Genomic DNA, 19,193 nt, shown 5'->3' with positions numbered 1-19,193 from the left:
GCAAATATTCCGTTCTCTTCCTTGCGATTACGCACCGGAATAGCAGTCTTTCCGGGCAAGGTGACGCGTTTTCGGTCCCTTGTGCTTGACTTCTGCAACCGCCTCTTCACCTTTGTCCGTAAAGGCGCCCACGTTCGTCGAGCGGGTTAGTTGTTCCTCGACGGGCTGCGGTTCAAATCTGCCGCCACCTTGAAGCAACTCTTTTAGGACTGATATGATAGGTTTATTGCATATGTACACTCGCCGGCAATGTGCAGGCAAGAAACCTTACCTGGTTTCTTGCCTGTTTTACGGCTCCCGAAAGCTATATCAACTCTCAACGTCTCAAATGGTGCGTGGCTTGGGGTCTAAACTTTGCGTTCTAGCCCTCTTCTGGAATAGAGCTTGTTCCAAAACTTGCAGGAGCGTCAAAAACAAGAAGAGGGCTGTTCACCTTCATATCGCTCACGGGTGTGCAGCACGCAGAATGTTGAGTCGCCCATTCGGGGTCTCTCCTCTAACAAAAGAATTTCCTCCCTTTATATAACGTTCTCCCAGGGGCGAGTACTAGACGTCTGTTACGTAGGCCGCGCGGCCCGCATGAAGCGAGCAGTATCATGTGTCACTGAAACGTGCCACCAGCGTCGTTCGGGTGAAGTGTTCGCGGGCCAGGGCTTAAGCATGCGGACCCTAGTCCAAGGCCGAGGAAGCGGCGGGGTCTGTTGTCGGCCGCATCCAGTACAATAGGCCAAGGCCGGAACGTGATGCCGCACACCGTAGCACTTCCGAAAACTACACCAGCGTTCCCCGGCGTGTGGGTGCGGATCGGAGGCATGTGGTTTAGAAAAGCTCGTTTTAGCGAACGAAGTTTTGCCGACCCCGGCTTATCGAACGCCTTTATAGAGAAACCAGTTTAGAGAAAATGGCGATGAGACTCCTTTTAGCGAATTCGGCCGCCGCGAAGCGGGCGTGTACGGGTAAATCAGGTGAGGTAACATTTTTGTATTGAGCCGCCGCAGACTGCCGCCGCGAAGCGGCGGGAGCGCAGCGGGGGGCATGGTTTAAGGTGTAACCCCGCCGATCAAGGCAATATGCTTATTTTTGAGAGCCTTAAACTTTTTATGTATGCTATGCAAAATTATATCTCTTATATACCAAATTAAAGAGCTGCCATCTATTAACAATTCAATGTCTAGAAAATAGGGTTATCTTTAGCAGCCTTTTTTCCATTTATATTTTAGTGGACCTCACTTTCAAATTGCAAAATTTATTTTCTCGAGCTGCAGTTATCCAATTCATCTGATACGTTATATGTCTAGCCTATGGAACATTACAATCCCAAAAAATATATATTTAACTAAATAAACACTTGAAGTGTCAAAATAAACAATAAAGTTAAAAATAGCATTACTTTTCTGCGTTATAAAAACGGATGCGTGTGAACGAAAGCAAATTTTGAGACATTAAAGTGCGAAGTGTTTCCTGATATTGCATTTGATGAAAATTACCTATCGATAGGTTGCACGCTTACTTCATTATAGGACATCAAACGTTTCCCATTCAGTTACGACAAGCCACAGTTTCCTGATAACAATCACAGATGGCGCCAGCTGATCAGGAATGGATTTTAATCGTGTTTGTTGACGTGCACCGTTTGGAGCGCTGCATGTAAAACCAAAATAACCCCAAGGTCTGGGTGTCAGACGCCTAAAGGCTTGCGCGGGCTAGTGATATCAGAACAACAAGCGTGACGCTGTATGTTTGTGTTTTTGTTTATTCAGACTTTACAGTCTCCTATAAAAGGATGGCCAAAAGGCAGATATGCTCTGCCCAACGTGGCCCCGTTGCCGGTTGACAAGCTCAGCTCAACACGAAAAAGAAAAAAAAAAAACATACACAGACACACCGAAATTGCCAACAATAAACAGTGAGTATGAAAAAGTACACACTTTTATACAGTAGTTAAAACATCGTTGAGGTAGTTGAATATATGGCAAAGAGAAGGCATTTTGTAAACAATAGAATTATAACAGGCATACAAAAAAGTGTTTTAATTTATTACAGATATGTGTTTAAATATGTATTTCGTAGCGCATAATAGAAGGTACTTTTTGAATAATTAGTTCTACCTGCAATTAGACCCAGAGTTTGGAATAATTTCTTGCATGTTTGAATGTTTGAGTAGTATATCACGTATTATACGTGCCAATTGTTGTGTACCGTAATTTGTCCTCGGCAAAGGTATTCTGTGTGTCATGGGGAGGCAGGCGCACACGCCCGTACGTTCTGCACTGCATCGGTAGCCTTTTCATTAGAAAGGAAAGCCGCAACGGGCGTAGAAGCATGTGTTAATTCCAGAATTCCTCATCCCGTTGGACAACTTCTATATTGGTGTCGCCTGACGTCGGTACTGCGAGAACGCAGCACCTACTCTTCCGCCAGAAAATTTGGAGACTACAGACATGTAGTTTTCCGCCAAATTACTTGTAGAGTTCTCAGAAGCGAAGAAGCTTTGTCGGCGAGATTATTTGCAGTCCTCATCAGGTCTTTTTGTAGCGTGTACGGTACATCTTCAAATGTGGTTGATGCTTGCTGCTGGTGCTGTTGACAGTAGTAAGGGGAGCAGTTGTCATGCGTTCCAAATACATATCTCAATCCATTTCGCAGATTGCTCGCGAGCTCTTCAGTTGTCTGCTTGAGCGCATGGGTTGCAGACATAGCTCCCTTTGCCGCGGCTGTCAATCGTTATATTTTAACATTTGTCAAATCTTTGCGGGACTTTCTCTTAAGCTCCTAATGCCATAGTGTGACCTGCTGTCGTTCTTAATGACGTGGTTAATGCCAAGCCTCCTTTGTAATCATCCTTCAATTTTCAGCACTGGTTTTGAGGGCCTTTTCGACATTGGAATCTTCTTCCCCAGAACTCTTCTGTATTTAGGCCATGAATCTGGCGGCTTTCTCAAAATCCTTCAACGATGACATCAGACTACATAGCAGTTGAAGGCCCGTCCGACTTTTGAAGCAGGCATGATTGCGTGGAGTTTCGTTCTTGCTCACGTCAGAATAACAAGTACTGCAATACTTGTTACAAAAAAAGTGGTATAGGATTTTATTTGTTTGTGACCCAATGATGACAGCAACACCTGAGCTTGACGTGTATCGGTGGCCCTAACTGCGGTGGGCCTATCCAGCATCGACGACGACAGTTATGTACAGCAATCCATCCTCAGTGTAGTTTCCGGATTTGCATACCATTCTGTGCTCTTCTTTTCCAGCCGTGACCGTTTCAGAAAGCAAAATGTCTTCTCACTTCAGCCTTACGTTCTCTTCCTATTTGCTGAATGCTGTCGACGACATGCAAGGAATGTTCACGAGAGAGAATACTTCTTCTATTGAGCTGAATTACCCATTTCCGGTGCATAACGTGGCTATTGCAGCTGCTTCGTTGATTTTGGTTTACTTCCAGTGTTTAGTTGAAATGACCCGTTCTTCACTGCAGTGCGTTCACACCAACATAAGCCAAGAACATAAGGACTACTTAGCTCATGTACAAATCGAAATGTGCCACGCGTATCCTTCAGGCGATCATGGCGCTCAAGTTTACGGATTTTGGTAATGAAATACCCAACCGAAACTATTCTTCTACCTTCGACTTGAGTGGAAGACTGCCAACCTGAACTGTGTATGGTAGCTTATTGCTTGAGATACAGGTGGAGTTTCCATAGCTTGGATTTTTGGCGATGATGCTGGGCAGATTGAGTAGACTCGAGGTTGAAGAGCTTGATGATGGCGTTGGCCCTGCTTCAGAACAGGTTGTTCGATTTGACACGGAGCTGTGAAATGAAAACGAAACATTAGGAAAATATGTTAATATAAATTAAAGCATCGTCACATCAAGCTAAAAACAAGAAAACGTATGTTCTCTTATTATTTGGACTTGCACGCTAACTCACGTCGTGTTTGTCTGTGAAATAATAAAAACAAATCATGCTATATTGAAGAAATAAAAACCACGGATAAAGTTTTTTTTGTCTCCTTTTTTAGAAAGACGAGCTTAGAAAACAAACCAAAAGCAAATTGGACACTACACCAAAGCCGTGAGGTCAAGCTCCCCATTTATTGCGGCATGATTAGCGCTGCAGGTGAAATATTTAGCCGGTACACTATGAAACCTAGCCTGTGGTATTTTACAAGCATTACACAGTAGTGTTACAAGACCATAGGCCGGTACGATGCTTATCGAGATTGAAAGAAACACGTGCAGAGATCGAGCCAGAGATCCCTGCTTTCCGCAGTGCGAATGTTCTCCTTACCATCCTTGAGGTATGGTGCGCCCCAAAATACACGGGCATCGGCATTCTTTGCCAATATAGTATTAAACATTTTGAACACGCCTAATTTCAACAATCTAAAATTATAACTATTCGGAATATAGTGGCGATTGGTGGGAATTAAAACGCATTCTGATCATCGTTTGGTTGTCAGTGAATAATACCTTTGTCTGAGTGTTGAAAACCTCTCAAGGGTCGGAAACCGTTGCATTCCCGGGTGGCCATTCTGGTAAACAAATGCTGGAATGAGCAGCTTGCAACAAGTTCTAAACTAGAGCAATGCACGGGCCGGAATTCCCAGGTTCGGTTGACCCAGCCAGGTGGGTACACGGCCCGAGCCCGGCCGTGTACCTACCGCCCAAATCACGCCAAATAAAATAGTGTCACGAGTTATTTCGTGACTGTTTCTTTTTATTTGCTATGTGTATAGTATGCGACAGATCCTCGAGCCCTTTAATGCATTTACCAAACTGAACATTGCAGAAACAGAAAAAAAAACATAGCATTGACCCTACTCTTTTTCTCGCTAAAAGGGAATGCTGAGAGCTATTCTGGAGTAGGTTTGGACCGCAAAATTGTACTATACAACCTCCATGTCGATAGGTGTTCCCCAGCCTCAGTGTTTTGTAAAAATAAATAGCTAAGAAGCCTGGAACCAGGCTCCCGACAAAACAATAAAAATAAATGATTTCGTGTTAATTATTTTCATATTATACATCAAAACGAAAATGGGGAATCTGTTCTTTTGAAAGTTTAAGCTACTGGCGTTATAATCATAAAACGTAATACTAGGCATAAACCAGAACCACAATAACAAAAAAAAAAAAGAAGGAAAAAAAGAAACAACAACCAGATGCATTATAAAATGATTTTCTCTTTACTACCACACCACTAAAGATAAGGCAGTGGGGCGTTTCGATTTTTTTGACGACTTCCTGACGCTTTTGTTGTAGTTTTCATTCTATCTCAATCGGACGGATGCTTCCGCTGTATGAGGGCCGGCGTAGACTATCGACGTTCGACAAAGCAACGCTCCTCGCTGGGGCACGTAATCTATTTCCAGGCTGATTCGCCGTGGAAAAGAAAGCGCGACGCGACGCGTCAATGCCGAAAATAAAGTATTCTTTCTTGTTGTTTTTTTTTATAGAGGCCTTTAAGATGATACTCGAAGCATTAAAAAGGGCAGTAAATACAAAAACACAAAAAGGTATGAAAAAGAAAAAGCGACGCTCTTGGGCGCACGGTGCCGTCGGTTATCAAATCCTCCGTCTTCATGACACCGCAAACAAACTGGATCGCACTTCGTAGAAACATCAAGTTTGGAGAAACTAAAGAATGACTAGGGGTGACAAAATCAAAGAGAAGGCAAAATGCACCCTATCGAGCCGCCATCTTACACGACTTTATCTGCTCATGTCTGGATGACGACGCGAGCGCCACACTCTAATGGTGAATTCCGGTCGCAGATCTCGAGCGCTCCAAAAGCGCTCCATTTGGAGCGCGCATATTCCGCTCGCAGATCTGGCTCAAGTTGGTCATCTTCCGCTCGTAGATCTCTGGCAGCGCCCGCTTCACGGAGCGCCCCAAACTCCGCCGAACTTGCTCTGCGGGATTTCGCAGATCTCTCCGGAAATTGACAGAGCGGCTCACGTGATTTCCGTCTAATCGGCGGTGCGCATGCGCGGCGAGGTTGGAGAGATCGGCGGGCCGGTCGGGCCACGGTCGGGTCGTGGAGTTGGATCTGTTCGGGTGCGTCGGTTGTTTACTCTGGACTGTGACGGCTCGAACCACGCTCGAACGCTTCTACCTCGCGTAGATCAGTGATAAAAAGCCGGGAATGTGGAGCGTGGCAAATCGTAAGCGCTGACATCTGTGATCACCGAGGAAGAACGAAAAAAAGAACGACAGAAAAGCCGGAAGCAGACGCAAGGTTAGGCCTATTCATTCTGCAGCCAGTGATTGTTTACCTTTTTACACTGCATTCCATCGGCGTTTTCCCGTGAAATAAAGCAAGAAGTGGTTAGGCAACGACCGCGCAAGTGATGGTTTGTTACCTCTGTGTTTATTAAAGCCGTACTAGCAATCTGAACTCCACCGCTGGCAATCGCTCTCCGAGGCGGCCGAAAGGTATGTGACGGTGCCGAACGCGGACGTCTTCGCTATTTGTGACATGGGCGCCGTGGTACGTATAATTCCACCCGGCCTGTGTCGCGTGTTACTTCTGCAGCTAAGCAGTGACAGTCGTCACTGGTCGTCGGAAAGATAGCCGGCTGAGGCGTTGGTGGGCTGGTCAAGTCCGAGCAGCGGCCATTTTGAACGGCGGAAGGAGAAGGGGTGGGGAGGGGTGGGGGAGGTCGCTCCAAAAATGCAAGTTTATCTTCCCCTCGTCGATACGGAGCGGGTCCCACGGAGCGGAATTTCGCCTCCCTCGCGGATTTTGGAAAGCGCTCCAGATCTACGAGTGGAATTCACCATAAGAAAAAATGGAGAAAAAAAGTAGCAACGGCGCGTTTTCCTCCCTTCTACCGACGCGCCCCCAAGCGGACACGAGAAAAGGGGAGGAACGAAACGTTTTTCTCCTTCTCCAGGCAGACGGGTGAAAGCTTTCGCCCTCCCGACTCATCGTCTTTCGGTTTCGTTTTTCGAGCAGGTCGCGCACGTTGTTTAATAAATAGCTGTTGAGTTCATTGAGCTTCAGCAGCAGCGAAGGCCGCCTGTAATTCCGTCTTCTAGTTTAAAAGTGCAGAACATTTCGGTTGCATTGACGTTTTTGTCACTCATTTTACCAAACGAGCAAACAAAGCCGCTAGAAACAGCGAAGTTCCGGAGCAGTGCCAGCAGCGCAACGTACACTGGGAGATGGCCGTCTCCGGATCGCGTGACTCACGCGACACGGAACTACAGCCTACAGCCCTACAGCTACAGCACTACAGTCACTACAGTAGCGAAACCACGCGGAGCTGTGTCGACGTTTTCGACGTTATAAAAACCGCAGGAACTGCGTCCAAGACAAGCAGGTTTTGCTGCTTACCCCCCTGAGTTCGGTTCTGTTTTCCGATGCCGAGTGCAACCGGCGTTCAACGTGGTTCTGTGTTTGTGCGTGTCATCAACATAGCTGCAACATCGTGGTGGCAGTGTTGTGGGTTGTGAACAGAAGACTGGAATTATCACCGATGTGACCATGTGTTCGCGTATCAGTGGTGTAACAAGAAGATAGATCGTAAACTGTTGGGCATTGATACCGCTGGTCGGGTTGTGATCGGAGGGGGCGGGGTGTCGCAGGTTGACATTCCGCTTTACATTAAAAGGTTTAATACCACTTGAGGGATCACGTGCAATCAATCAACGTGCGGATAGTCATGTTGGAACGCTGGTCTGAACAGTAGAAGCTCCTATCGTACAGTGGCCAATGTGACTGTCGGAATTGTCTCGTCCCCTAGAGCGATTGCGCTCAGGGGCGAGGACTGAATAGAACGAAATCGTGACGTAAAGTACGTATATTTACAGTATGGAATTTCGGCATTAAAAAACAATAGGTAAAATCGAAAACAAGAACTGCCATTTATTTTGCTGTTTAAATGTATACTACGGTTCCTGGAGAAACTGCCCTCCGTGGTGCGCTGGGATGAGCGCTAGAAGCTTTCGGGCTCGCACCGGCGTAGCTCCGTAGACTTAACGTTTGCCGCAAGTCGCGGCTTTGACTGCATTCAAGTTGATCGAAAAGCGATTTCTCAGTCCGTGAAGCATCACTTCCAGCTGACTGAATATCCGCTCTAGAGAGATTAATTCAAGACGGCAATTGCAGCTTTGCGCGAACAGCACAAATAGAAAAACAAATAGAAATACAGGCTACGACGTGCCATGTGGGGAAACAAACTCATGGCTTCGAACCGCATTGGAGCGGCTTGATTTATTGGCTTTCAAATAATAACGGCATGATCGAGCGTTTACTTTTTAATAAGAGATTCAACCCCTGAGCCATTCAAAATACTTTCAGAGGTATGACATTGCTGGGAAAAAATCAACATGCTGGGAATATTTTTTATTGCTTAGGGAGTCACCGAAAAGTTCCGTACGTTCAAAACGACCAGTATAAAAGGCGGAAACGCAGAGTACGGGTGTAGTGTTCGGGTTAGTGCGGTGTTCCGTTGTATTGATATATGTCTGTGCAGTGTATGTGCTTAATGAATGTTCACCTGATGCTTGTAATGGGTGTAATGTGTATAGTAAGGATCCCCAAGCGCAGTAGTGATCTAAAAGAAACAAATGTTTTTTTGTAGAACATGAATTGGGCGGTACATAGCGCCACCTAGCCTAGCTACTTGCAATTACCCTGCTTGACCCCGCCTTCTGGTGGCTAGCGATTTAAGCTTCTTTCACGCTACGCGATAAACAGCGGCTTCGAGTTTGTTCTTTCGAGAGCGGCTTTTGGTTTCGCGGAGTGAGTATTCTCTTCTCCGTGATGTGCGGTTGACGAAGGAATTGTGACTCGAGGAACTCCAAAGGTAAGGCGCGAAGTAATTGGGTATCGGTTGTCTCCGTTTAACATCGCAGTGTTGTCGACGAGAAGACTGAGCAACTGCTTTCGAAACGCAGGTTTCTGTACCTGTGGGGGGAATCTGGCTTCGGAAATAAACACAGTTTGCGGAAAGCTCGTTTTACGCTTTCATTTGCTGCTGCTCTCGTCCCGTACAAGAGACGTAGCGTCCTCGTTAAGCCTTATTGGGCTCGATTTGCTCGATTCGGGGCCGCCATATTGATATGCAAGCGACGGAGGAACCTTGCTCCCCTGCTTCAGGGACGAAGGTTTCTCCCTTTCTAAAGGAACATAGGTTACAAGACCGTTCCTCCCGTAAGGGAGAACTATCCATACCCTTTTTTCTAAGAGTGCATCTCTTGTTCTAGCATCACACTAAGCGAGGGTGGGGCAGTGATACACGCGAGAAGGTAGAAAGCCTTTTTTTAAAAAGCGTTTCCTTTTTGATAAATGGCGTTTCTCTAAACTGAGGTCCTGCTTTCTCTAAACCGTGCTTCGACAAAACGTGCCCATTCTCTAAAACGTGCTTCGATGAAATGGCATTCGATCAACCGTAGTAAACCCGGTGCGGAAGCTGCGTCTCTTGAGCAGGCGGCTTGAGCACGACGTGGTGGCCTTGCCGCCTCCAGCCACGCGCTCCATCCGTGTCAGGAGGTCCGTACAGGCGGAGTTGAGCCCGACAGCTTGGGTAAACAATATAAAAAAATACAAATTGCCAATTCTTTCAACACTAAAATCGTTCCACTACCCCTTTAACGACCAAAACACCGCAACAACAGTGACTTGTGGACAGGGGCGGATCCAGACCTCCATTTTAGGGGGGCGGTTCCTCGGTATAAAATGGCGGGGGGGGGGGGGGAGGGGGAGAGTGTTTATATTTTTTGTGGAGGTATCGTTTTTACTAAACTCTGATAACATAATATAGATCTTGAGAGCTTTTGTATCGGTTTACCTGTCGGGGATGAACTCTTTGAATTAAAACCTTTCGGGTGACCATGCTAGAGGTAAGTATCTCGAAAATTGTGGCGACACTATCCTTTCTGAAACTTGGGTTTCAGACCGACACTACGTGAGCAGTCGATTTAGGGCAGCTTAAAGACATTGCCTTGGCAGACATTCTGGTCGGAGCTAGTGCTCAACTGCTGCGGCAACGGGAAGAGCGGCTTAAAACAGCGGATAGAGTACGTTGCAAACAAGTGAAAAAAAAATGGCCCGGCGGCTTCGACGCTGCTCGCGGCGTCAAAACACTGTTGACGCAGCGAGCGAAACGAACGCTGCCATGCAAGTTAGTGTTCGCCGTATATTTGGAATGTCCAGAGCGCAGCACATGCGACATTGCCAACCCCAACTCGTGTTTTCACGTGTTCTGGATGCAACTCGAGAGAACGAAAGCGAATAATTGTTGAATATTTTTGAAAGCATGTTGCAGTTCGGCAACTATAACTTTTGAACTTAGACAAGACCTTAAACCAGCAATGGATCCTTCCAAATTATATTCAATTGCACTTCGTAAGGAACACTTACTTGTTTCTGGGTAGTTAGCTCATTCGTCAGGGTCGAGAGGAGAAGTGCAGAGATATGATAGAGCAGAGCGGTTGTAAGGTCGGCGAATTTCAACTGGGCTAAAGGCCGATCACGACTGCAGCATGGATGTTTGGGAGTCGGTGTTCACTCGAACGGGCAGAGGCACTGTCTATTTAATTTATGTATAGCCGCATCTTTGAAAGGGCTCGTTTTCCCCAAGTCTGTTCGACACACACATATTCGCTCCCGCAAAGCCGCGCGAAAGCTCTGCCGTCAATCCACAGAAGCCGCTTTTAACTGGAAAAGACGGCGCCAAGGGGATACTAGGGGTAGCGGGCGCCTTTCCTAAAATATGTCCCGCCACCCTAAGTTGAAACGGCATTGCATACAAATAAATGCCTACGGCGTCGGCTTGAGGACCCCGTGTAAGCAGCCTCCAGCCTTTAGAGTGCTCGTACCGTTTATCTTTCTTTTATTAGCTTCCCGCCACGAGAGGTCGTACCGCAGGCAGTATGAAGCCCATTAGAGGAAACATCTCCCCCTTCTGGCGCTCGTCGGCTTCTTTCTGTATACCGCGCTGCGGCGCTGATCCTCAGTGAGGGATAAAGGCGAGGACGAAAGCGGGCTTATGTTTAAGCCAAGGTCGTGGGGAAGTCCGGAGCGTCTTCAGGAGAAGCTCAGACTCAGACTACACTGTACCTAGAGCATTTGCTTCCTCTCTCAGTTCAGAAGAAAAGCAATTGGTCTCCTGGTTGTTCAAGCTGTATCCCCCCCCCCCCCCCCCCCTAGAACGTCTCCTCCCGGTACGTCCCCTCCGCACTTTCCTTGGCAATTGGCACACCGTACCAGTAAGATACCTTTAGTGAGCCCGTGGGCGACAGCATCTCAAAGCAAGCCAAAAAAGAGATGCCGAAAGACAAGCCCAGAACCACGGAGAAACCATCAAACGAAAAGTGATGAAAAGGCGGCCGCTAGAGAGGAAGGATAATCCGCTACCCTTGAGTAAGGCTGCTTGACGTCTGCGTTTGGGAGCTTTCAGGGCACAAATGTTTCGCAGACAACCCCCAAAGAGAGAGAGGGAGACAGACAGAGAGAGAGAGAGAGAGAGAAAGGGGACTAGATATGTTGAAGGTATTTTCCTGCCGTGCTCGACGTGCTGGCCTTGTTTGGAAGTGTGCCTGCAGTCGAGGACCCTGATATTTGGTGCGCCTCCCCACTGTCTCTCCACATCGAAACTCCTGGCGCCGTCCCTGTCGGGAAGACGTACCGTGACCTTGACGGAGATAAACCCGACTTTGGAAGCACCCAGCAGGCGCGTCCACCCACCGCTGTTTTAATCTTTTGTTTCTCGCGTCGATTGCTTACGTTTTTTCTTCGAGCTGACGAAGAACCCCGGGGGGGGGGGGGGGGGGGGTTTGCCTGGTGAGGCGTTTGGGGGGGGGGGGGGGGCGATCGCCCCCACCGCCCCTCTCCCCCCTTGGATCCGCTACTGCTCGTGGATTGCTTCATCAAGCTACCCCTTCCATCGCTTGCCACCCTGTGACTTTGTCGTCACACTCGTTTCGGTTGCATGCGAACGCAACCAACGCAGATGTGTGAACCAGCCTTTAACACTTTTACTGCCGGGTTTTTGTTTTTCCACAATGCCCGCCGTAAACGAACTTTCAGAGACCTCGAGCTCACTGGACGCCGCTGTGATGCCATGGCAGATTCTTGAAGATGATGGGTCCAAACTGTGCTCTTAAAAGTTGCATTCTTTCCTCTTCCAGCAGAAATTCCGCTCGTCCAGTTTTCTCTTCTTCTTCTGATTCTTCGGCGAAAGGGTCGTCGCTGGACAAGTCACTTAGCTGAGCTGCATCATCGTTATCACTTTATTTATTCATTTTAATTAACAATGATATCAATCATTGACAGGAATACAATAGGAAAGGCACAAATCAACTCAAAATGAACAGTAATAAGACAACGCGGTCACGTTCCAATACAACGCTATGATAAGAAATACAGATTAGAATCGACATCAAGGCAAGGCAAGGGTAAAATCGCTTGTGTGCGAAAGGTCAGTCTCGATGAAGTAGTAATAGTTAAGGCCTGTTCACACATGCAGCGGAGCGCTACAAGCATAGCGCTCACCTCGCGCTAAGCGCGTGCTGACGGCAGCGTTCACCAGCTTTGTATTGCACCGCCAAAACTGTTGCTCATGGCAGACGATAAGTAGCAAACGGCACGTGAGGAGCGCTACATCAGCGCTTCGCTGCATGTGAGAACCGGCCTTTACAGTGCTGTTCCTGGTACAAAACACGCTATTTATACACAAGGTGCAAGTTGGTTTAAAAACAAAGAATTATTTTCACACTCAACGACATGCCTGGGTAGCTTGTTCCACTCCGATGTTGTTCGTGGAAAAAAAGAGTGTTTAAAGAAATCAATTCGAGACCAATGTTCAATAATTTTTTTCGAGTGCATAAATCTGGCATTTGTTCTAGTCGCAAAAGTTACGTATTTGTCCCGTGGAATTTTAATGGAGTGGTTGATGATTTGGAAGGCTATTTTTCTTTTAGTTTGCAAGTGTATTAAATCAGTTTTACAGATTATCTTTGATTAGCTTTGAAGGGGATTGGTTACGTCCAAATTCGTTAAACACAAACCTAAGTGCCCTTCTCGGAACCATTTCTAATATGTTTATGTTTTTGTGTAAATGAATATGGTCAATGTTTTTTGTGTAAACGGGTTCCGTACAACGCTCCCTTATTCAAGAATGGTGCGAATTAATACCTTATAAGCGAGCAGTTTAGTGGTATACGGAGCATCTTTCAAGATTCGTTTAAAATGCCACAATTTGTTGTTTGCTCTGCTTACTATGTAATCGATGTGGTTGTCCCATTTAAGTTCGGAAGAGAAAATAAGTCATATTGAGCTACGCTGCTAAGCTTGTGTCCGGACAACTCATAGTCAAACACAAGTGGGGATTTTTTACGCGAAATCGTCATGCTTACAGATTTCTTTTCATTTAATGCCATTTGCCAATCCTTGCACTCGTTATATTGCCGCGCGCAGGGTCACGGACTTGTAGAAAGTTCTCGTTCATTCTTGCTGCGGCCATAACTATCGTTCATCCTTGTTTTTGTTGTTCTAGAAAGTGCTTGTTCATTCTCGCCCCGAGCGCGCTACGCTCGAATCTTCGAGACAGTGACTCACTCTAGATAAGAGGCCGCCCGCGACCTTGTCGAGTCAGTTTCGCCCCAGCGCTCGACTCTGCTGTCTCGCCGACCTCGACGCTCGCGACGCTTTGTTATTATTTTCTATTCTCTTTTTGTTTTGGCACAAGTTCGCCACATTAAACGTTTATTTCTTCCTGTTCATTTCTTGTTTATTGGTCACCACCCGTGACATTTGGTGGAGGTGCGGGGTAACCGCATGCCCGTGCAGCGCTCCCCTCCGAGTTCTCGGAGTGCAAGTCCGAACACAATCCCCCAAGAGCCCAACGAGGACCAGACCGAGACCCGATTAAGTCGCCGGAACCTTGGCCTACCCCCGGAGTTAGGACCCTTGCCACCCAGGACCAGGCAAACAAGGAGGACGACGATGGCCAACCAGTCGGAGACCCCGGCCGCTCCAGCCGTCGTTTACCTGCCCGTCGTACCGCGGACGGCTGCTCCATTCCACGGCGAGCAATACGAAGACGTCGAAGACTGGATTGACCAGTATGAACGTGTTGCCCGCCACAATTGCTGGACCGACGAGCAGCGCCTGAACAACGTCTATTTTTCGCTTGAGGGTACCGCCAAGCACTGGTACGAGAATCATGAGTCCTCTTTGACGTCGTGGGACATGTTCAAGACCGATCTCAAGGCTACGTTCAGCAACCACCACCGCCGAGAGAGAGCCGAGGACCTACTGCGAACCAGAACCCAGGGCCCCAACGAGAGCGTCACCGGCTTCGTCGAGGATGTTCTTCGCCTGAGCGCCCGCGCCGATCCTCAGGCTACAGAGGAGAAGAAGCTGCGACACCTGATGAGGGGTGTGAAAAGCGAGATATTCGGAGGTCTCATTCGCAATCCCCCGACAACTGTGGACGGGTTCGTCACGGAGGCGACGAGTATGGAACGTGCCCTACTAGCACGCGCCAGGCACTACGAGCGACACCCTGGCGTGACTACTCTGGCGACATCCGGATACAACCTTGGTACCGACCTCCCAGGCATCCGTGACATCATCCGTGAAGTCGTCCGGGAAGAAATCCGCAAGATGCTCCCCGCTATGGATCGCCCGTCCTCCCTGTCGCTCGCCGAGGTCGTGCGAGATGAAGTTCATCGGGCCTTCCAACCTGAGGTTCCGATCAAGATGTCGACGCCAGAGGAGCCGACTTTGAGCTACGCCGCCATGGCCCGACGACCGCCGCAAGCTAACCGCCAGGCCACGGCGCCACCCCGACGAGACCCTCCGATGCTACAGTATCCTCGACGCCAGGAAGGGCAAGTCCAGGACGTCCGCCCGGAGCAACCCTCGTCGAGGAAGACCGACGTGTGGCGAATGGCCGACCGACGCCCGCTCTGCTACCACTGCGGGGAACCCGACCATGTGTACCGCCGATGCCCATACCGACAACTCGGGCTGCGCGGGTTCCACCCACACGACCCGCGCCCCCGGTATGGTGAACGCCCTCGGGAGATCGACGAGTACCTGCGACGACCCCAGTCCCCCGAGCCTGCGTCCCGCCGAGAGTTCCGGTCGCCATCGCCGCGAGGTCCAGCTTCGCCGATGCACCGACCCCGACGTGAAAGCCTGTCACCCCTCGCTCCTCGCCGGGGAAACTAGGCGCGGCAACCCCTGGAGGTGGAGTTGCCGAAGACGACCGACGTAAAGAGCCTCCAAGAACGACGGAGCGCTCCCACTCCCCCGACGCCACGCATCGCTACGACGCCCCTGCAACGGTGTCCAACAACCTAAACGTCGTCATTGACGGCCACGACGCATCGGCACTCGTGGACACCGGAGCAGACTACTCAGTCTTGAGTGGGAGGCTCTCCCGCCGCCTTCGAAAAGTCATGACACCGTGGGAAGGACCCCAAATACGAACCGCCGGAGGACATCTCATCACACCAGTCGGGAGATGCACTGCTCGCGTCGAGATCCACGGTGAAACGTGCCCTGTCAGGTTCGTCATTCTGCAAGACTGTTCGAGGGACGTTATCCTCGGAATGGACTTTCTCTGCGAGTATGGCGCCGTCATCGACCTCGGAACAAACCGGCTGACGCTACGAAAACCTGCTCCACCATCGGAGGAACCCCAAGCGACGTCACCCACGGTCCGAGTCCTCGCAAACCACGTAAACCTACCACCGCGGTCGAGTGTTTTCGTACTTGTCGGGATCGATGAAGCTTCCTATGGCGAAGTTCTTCTCGAGGGAAACCTCCAATTGCTCCTGGGAAGAGGCATAGGCGTCGCAAGGGGAGTAGCTGAACTTCAGGATGGGCGGACTGTGGCCCTCGTGACGAACTTCCGAAACGAAACGCAACACCTCACGAAAGGTGCAGCCGTGGGCCACGTCGAGGAACTCCGAAACCCCGCCGAAATCACCGCGATTACTGACGAATTCTCGCCGTCCCAGCAAGACAGTACGTCGCCAGCGTAGCTCGACATTGACCCTAAGCTTCCGGACCCTAAACGGCGTCAGCTGGTTAACCTCCTCGCCGAATACCGCGACTGCTTTACGACGTCGTCGAAGGTGCGCCAGACCGCGGTTGCCAAGCACCGCATCGTTACCGAGGACGACGCGCGCCCTGTGCATCGATCACCGTACAGAGTCTCCGCTAAGGAAAGGGAGGTGATCCAGCAGCAAGTTCAAGAGATGCTGAATGACGACATAATCCAACCTTCAAGCAGTCCATGGGCCTCTCCAGTCGTGCTGGTTAAGAAGAAGGACGGAACTCTTCGGTTCTGCGTGGACTACCGGCAGCTCAACACGGTTACGAAGAAAGAAGTCTACCCACTGCCCCGCATCGACGACACTCTAGACCGGCTGCGCCACTCTCGATACTTTTCATCGATGGACCTGAAGAGCGGCTACTGGCAAATCGAGGTCGACGAACGGGACCGAGAGAAGACAGCCTTCGTCACGCCGGATGGACTGTACGAGTTCAAGGTGATGCCCTTCGGACTATGCACGGCACCAGCAACTTTCCAGCGTGTCATGGACACCGTACTGGCAGGGCTGAAGTGGCAGAGCTGTCTCGTCTACCTGGACGACGTCGTAGTATTTTCAGCTGACTTCGACGAGCACTTGCGACGACTCCGCACGGTTCTCCATGCCATACAGACCGCCGGGCTCACTCTCAAGCCGTCAAAGTGCCGGTTCGCCTATGACGAACTGAAGTTCTTAGGTCACGTGGTTAGTAACGAAGGCATTCGTCCAGACCCAGAGAAGACTCGCGCGGTCGCAGCATTTCCAGTGCCAAGAGACAAGAAGGCCGTGCGAAGGTTCCTTGGGCTATGTGCCTACTATCGGCGCTTCGTTCGAGATTTCGCAAGGATTTCCGCACCACTCACAAACCTCACGAAGGACGCCGAGAAGTTCGAATGGGCCGAGGAGCAGCAGCAGGCATTCGACGAGCTGAAGCGACGACTGCAGACGCCTCCTGTTCTTGGACATTTCGACCAGGATGCGGAAACCGAGATTCACACGGACGCAAGTAACGCAGGACTTGGCGCGGTACTGGTTCAAGTTCAAGAAGGCACCGAGCGAGTCATCGCCTACGCAAGTCGGACATTGTCCAAGGCGGAGCGAAATTACTCCACGACTGAAAAAGAATGCCTTGCGGTCGTCTGGGCAATCACGAAGTTCCGCCCGTACTTGTACGGGAGCCCGTTCCGTGTAGTCACGGACCACCATTCGCTCTGCTGGCTTGCTAACCTGAAGGACCCGTCAGGACGTCTTGCTCGATGGAGCCTCCGACTACAAGAGTTTAACATGACAGTGGTCTACAAGTCCGGCCGGAAGCACAGCGACGCCGACTGCTTGTCCAGAGCCCCCGTCGAAACCCCTTCCGGCTGCAGCGACGACACTGACGACGAGAGCTTCCTAGGAGCTGTAAACGCCGACGACATGGCACGACGTCAACGGGACGATCCTGAGCTGCGCGCATTAATCGAGCACCTGGAGGGGGGTGGGGGTACCGTGCCACGTGTTTTCTCACGAGTACTGCCGACCTTCGCCATTCGACAAGGTGTACTCTACAAAGAGAACTTCGGCGACAACAGCACACCGTGGTTGCTGGTAATCCCGACCGACCTTCGGGAGGAGATCTTTCAAGCATGTCACGATGACCCGACGTCGGGACACCTCGGTTACAGCCGAACACTGGCCCGTATTCGTGAAAAGTATTACTGGCCAAAGCTCCCCAAAGCCGTCCACCTCTTCACCCGATCGTGCCACGAGTGCCAGCGACGTAAGAAACCGCCAACGAAACCGGCCGGTCTCCTGCAGCCGATTGCTCCTCCGACCGCACCGTTCCAGCAGATCGGAATGGACCTACTTGGCCCCTTTCCGCCGTCAACATCGGGAAACCGCTGGATAATCGTCGCCACAGATTATCTCACGCGGTACGGCGAAACGAAAGCCCTCCCTTCAGGGACTGCTGTGGAAGTCGCCAAGTTTTTCATCGAGTCCATCGTCCTCCGGCATGGCGCCCCCGAAGTCCTGATCACAGACCGAGGGTCATCGAACTTCTCGGCCCAAGAAATCCTGCGTCTCAGCCACACCAGCCATCGTCGCACCACGGCGTACCACCCGCAGACCAACGGGCTCACGGAAAGACTCAACAAGACCATCGCCGACATGATTTCCATGTACGTCGACGTGGAGCACAAGACATGGGACGAGGTGCTGCCGTACGTCACCTTTGCCTACAACACGGCGGTACAAGAGACCACCGGAGTGACACCCTTTCAACTGGTGCATGGGCGCAGGGTAACGACAATGCTGGACGCTATGTTGCCCCATGAACCGGCTGTCGACGTAAGCGACGACGCCCAGGTGGTTGCCCAAAGGGCAGAAGAAGTCCGTCAGCTCGCCAGACTCCGGATTAAAGCCCAACAACGCGTCGACACTGGCCGCTACAACCTTCGCCGTCGGGGCGTCCACTTCCAGCCCGGAGACAGGGTTTGGGTCTGGACTCCCATTCGTCGCCGTGGTCTCAGCGAGAAGCTTCTCAAACGCTACTTCGGACCCTACAAAATCATCCGACGCCTCGGCGACCTGAACTACGAAGTTTTACCCGACGGAACGCGCCCATCTGCAAGACGCCCGCCACGACCCGAGGTGGTGCACGTCGTCCGGCTGAAGCCGTATTACGAACGATAGAACTTCCCACTCTCGTCGACGGGTGAACTGTGAACTGTGAACTGCGACTCGCGATTCTGCTGCCTTTTTGTTTTGGATTTGTTTTTGTTTGTTGTTCTTCGTTTTGTGCTGCATCGGGACGATGCACTTTTTAAAGGGGGGGGGATAATGCCGCGCGCAGGGTCACGGACTTGTAGAAAGTTCTCGTTCATTCTTGCTGCGGCCATAACTATCGTTCATCCTTGTTTTTGTTGTTCTAGAAAGTGCTTGTTCATTCTCGCCCCGAGCGCGCTACGCTCGAATCTTCGAGACAGTGACTCACTCTAGATAAGAGGCCGCCCGCGACCTTGTCGAGTCAGTTTCGCCCCAGCGCTCGACTCTGCTGTCTCGCCGACCTCGACGCTCGCGACGCTTTGTTATTATTTTCTATTCTCTTTTTGTTTTGGCACAAGTTCGCCACATTAAACGTTTATTTCTTCC

The 19,193-nt window shown here is 50.1% G+C and overlaps 1 long non-coding RNA gene across 2 annotated transcripts in view; it reads right to left on the bottom strand.

The window, feature by feature from the left end:
- Nucleotides 1-1,858: 1,858 nt before the first annotated feature.
- The window catches only part of LOC120838370, a 35,959-nt gene continuing 18,624 nt past the window's right edge, over nucleotides 1,859-19,193 (bottom strand). The window contains exons 1-3 of one of the 2 annotated variants that reach the window (XR_005715097.3): nucleotides 9,400-9,518; nucleotides 4,475-4,536; nucleotides 1,859-3,812 (exon numbers count right to left, since the gene is read on the bottom strand). This is a non-coding gene — a long non-coding RNA (uncharacterized LOC120838370). Of the gene's footprint in view, nucleotides 3,813-4,474; nucleotides 4,537-9,399; nucleotides 9,519-19,193 lie in introns of those variants that run through there. The other variant, XR_005715098.3, reaches the window with a different exon arrangement.

Source organism: Ixodes scapularis, unplaced genomic scaffold (genome assembly GCF_016920785.2).
Source record: "Ixodes scapularis isolate PalLabHiFi unplaced genomic scaffold, ASM1692078v2 PGA_scaffold10__122_contigs__length_95168666, whole genome shotgun sequence".
Lineage (NCBI taxonomy): Eukaryota > Metazoa > Arthropoda > Arachnida > Ixodida > Ixodidae > Ixodes > Ixodes scapularis.
The sequence above is the reverse complement of the archived record's forward strand: the minus strand, read 5'-3'. Positions and strand labels throughout refer to the sequence as shown.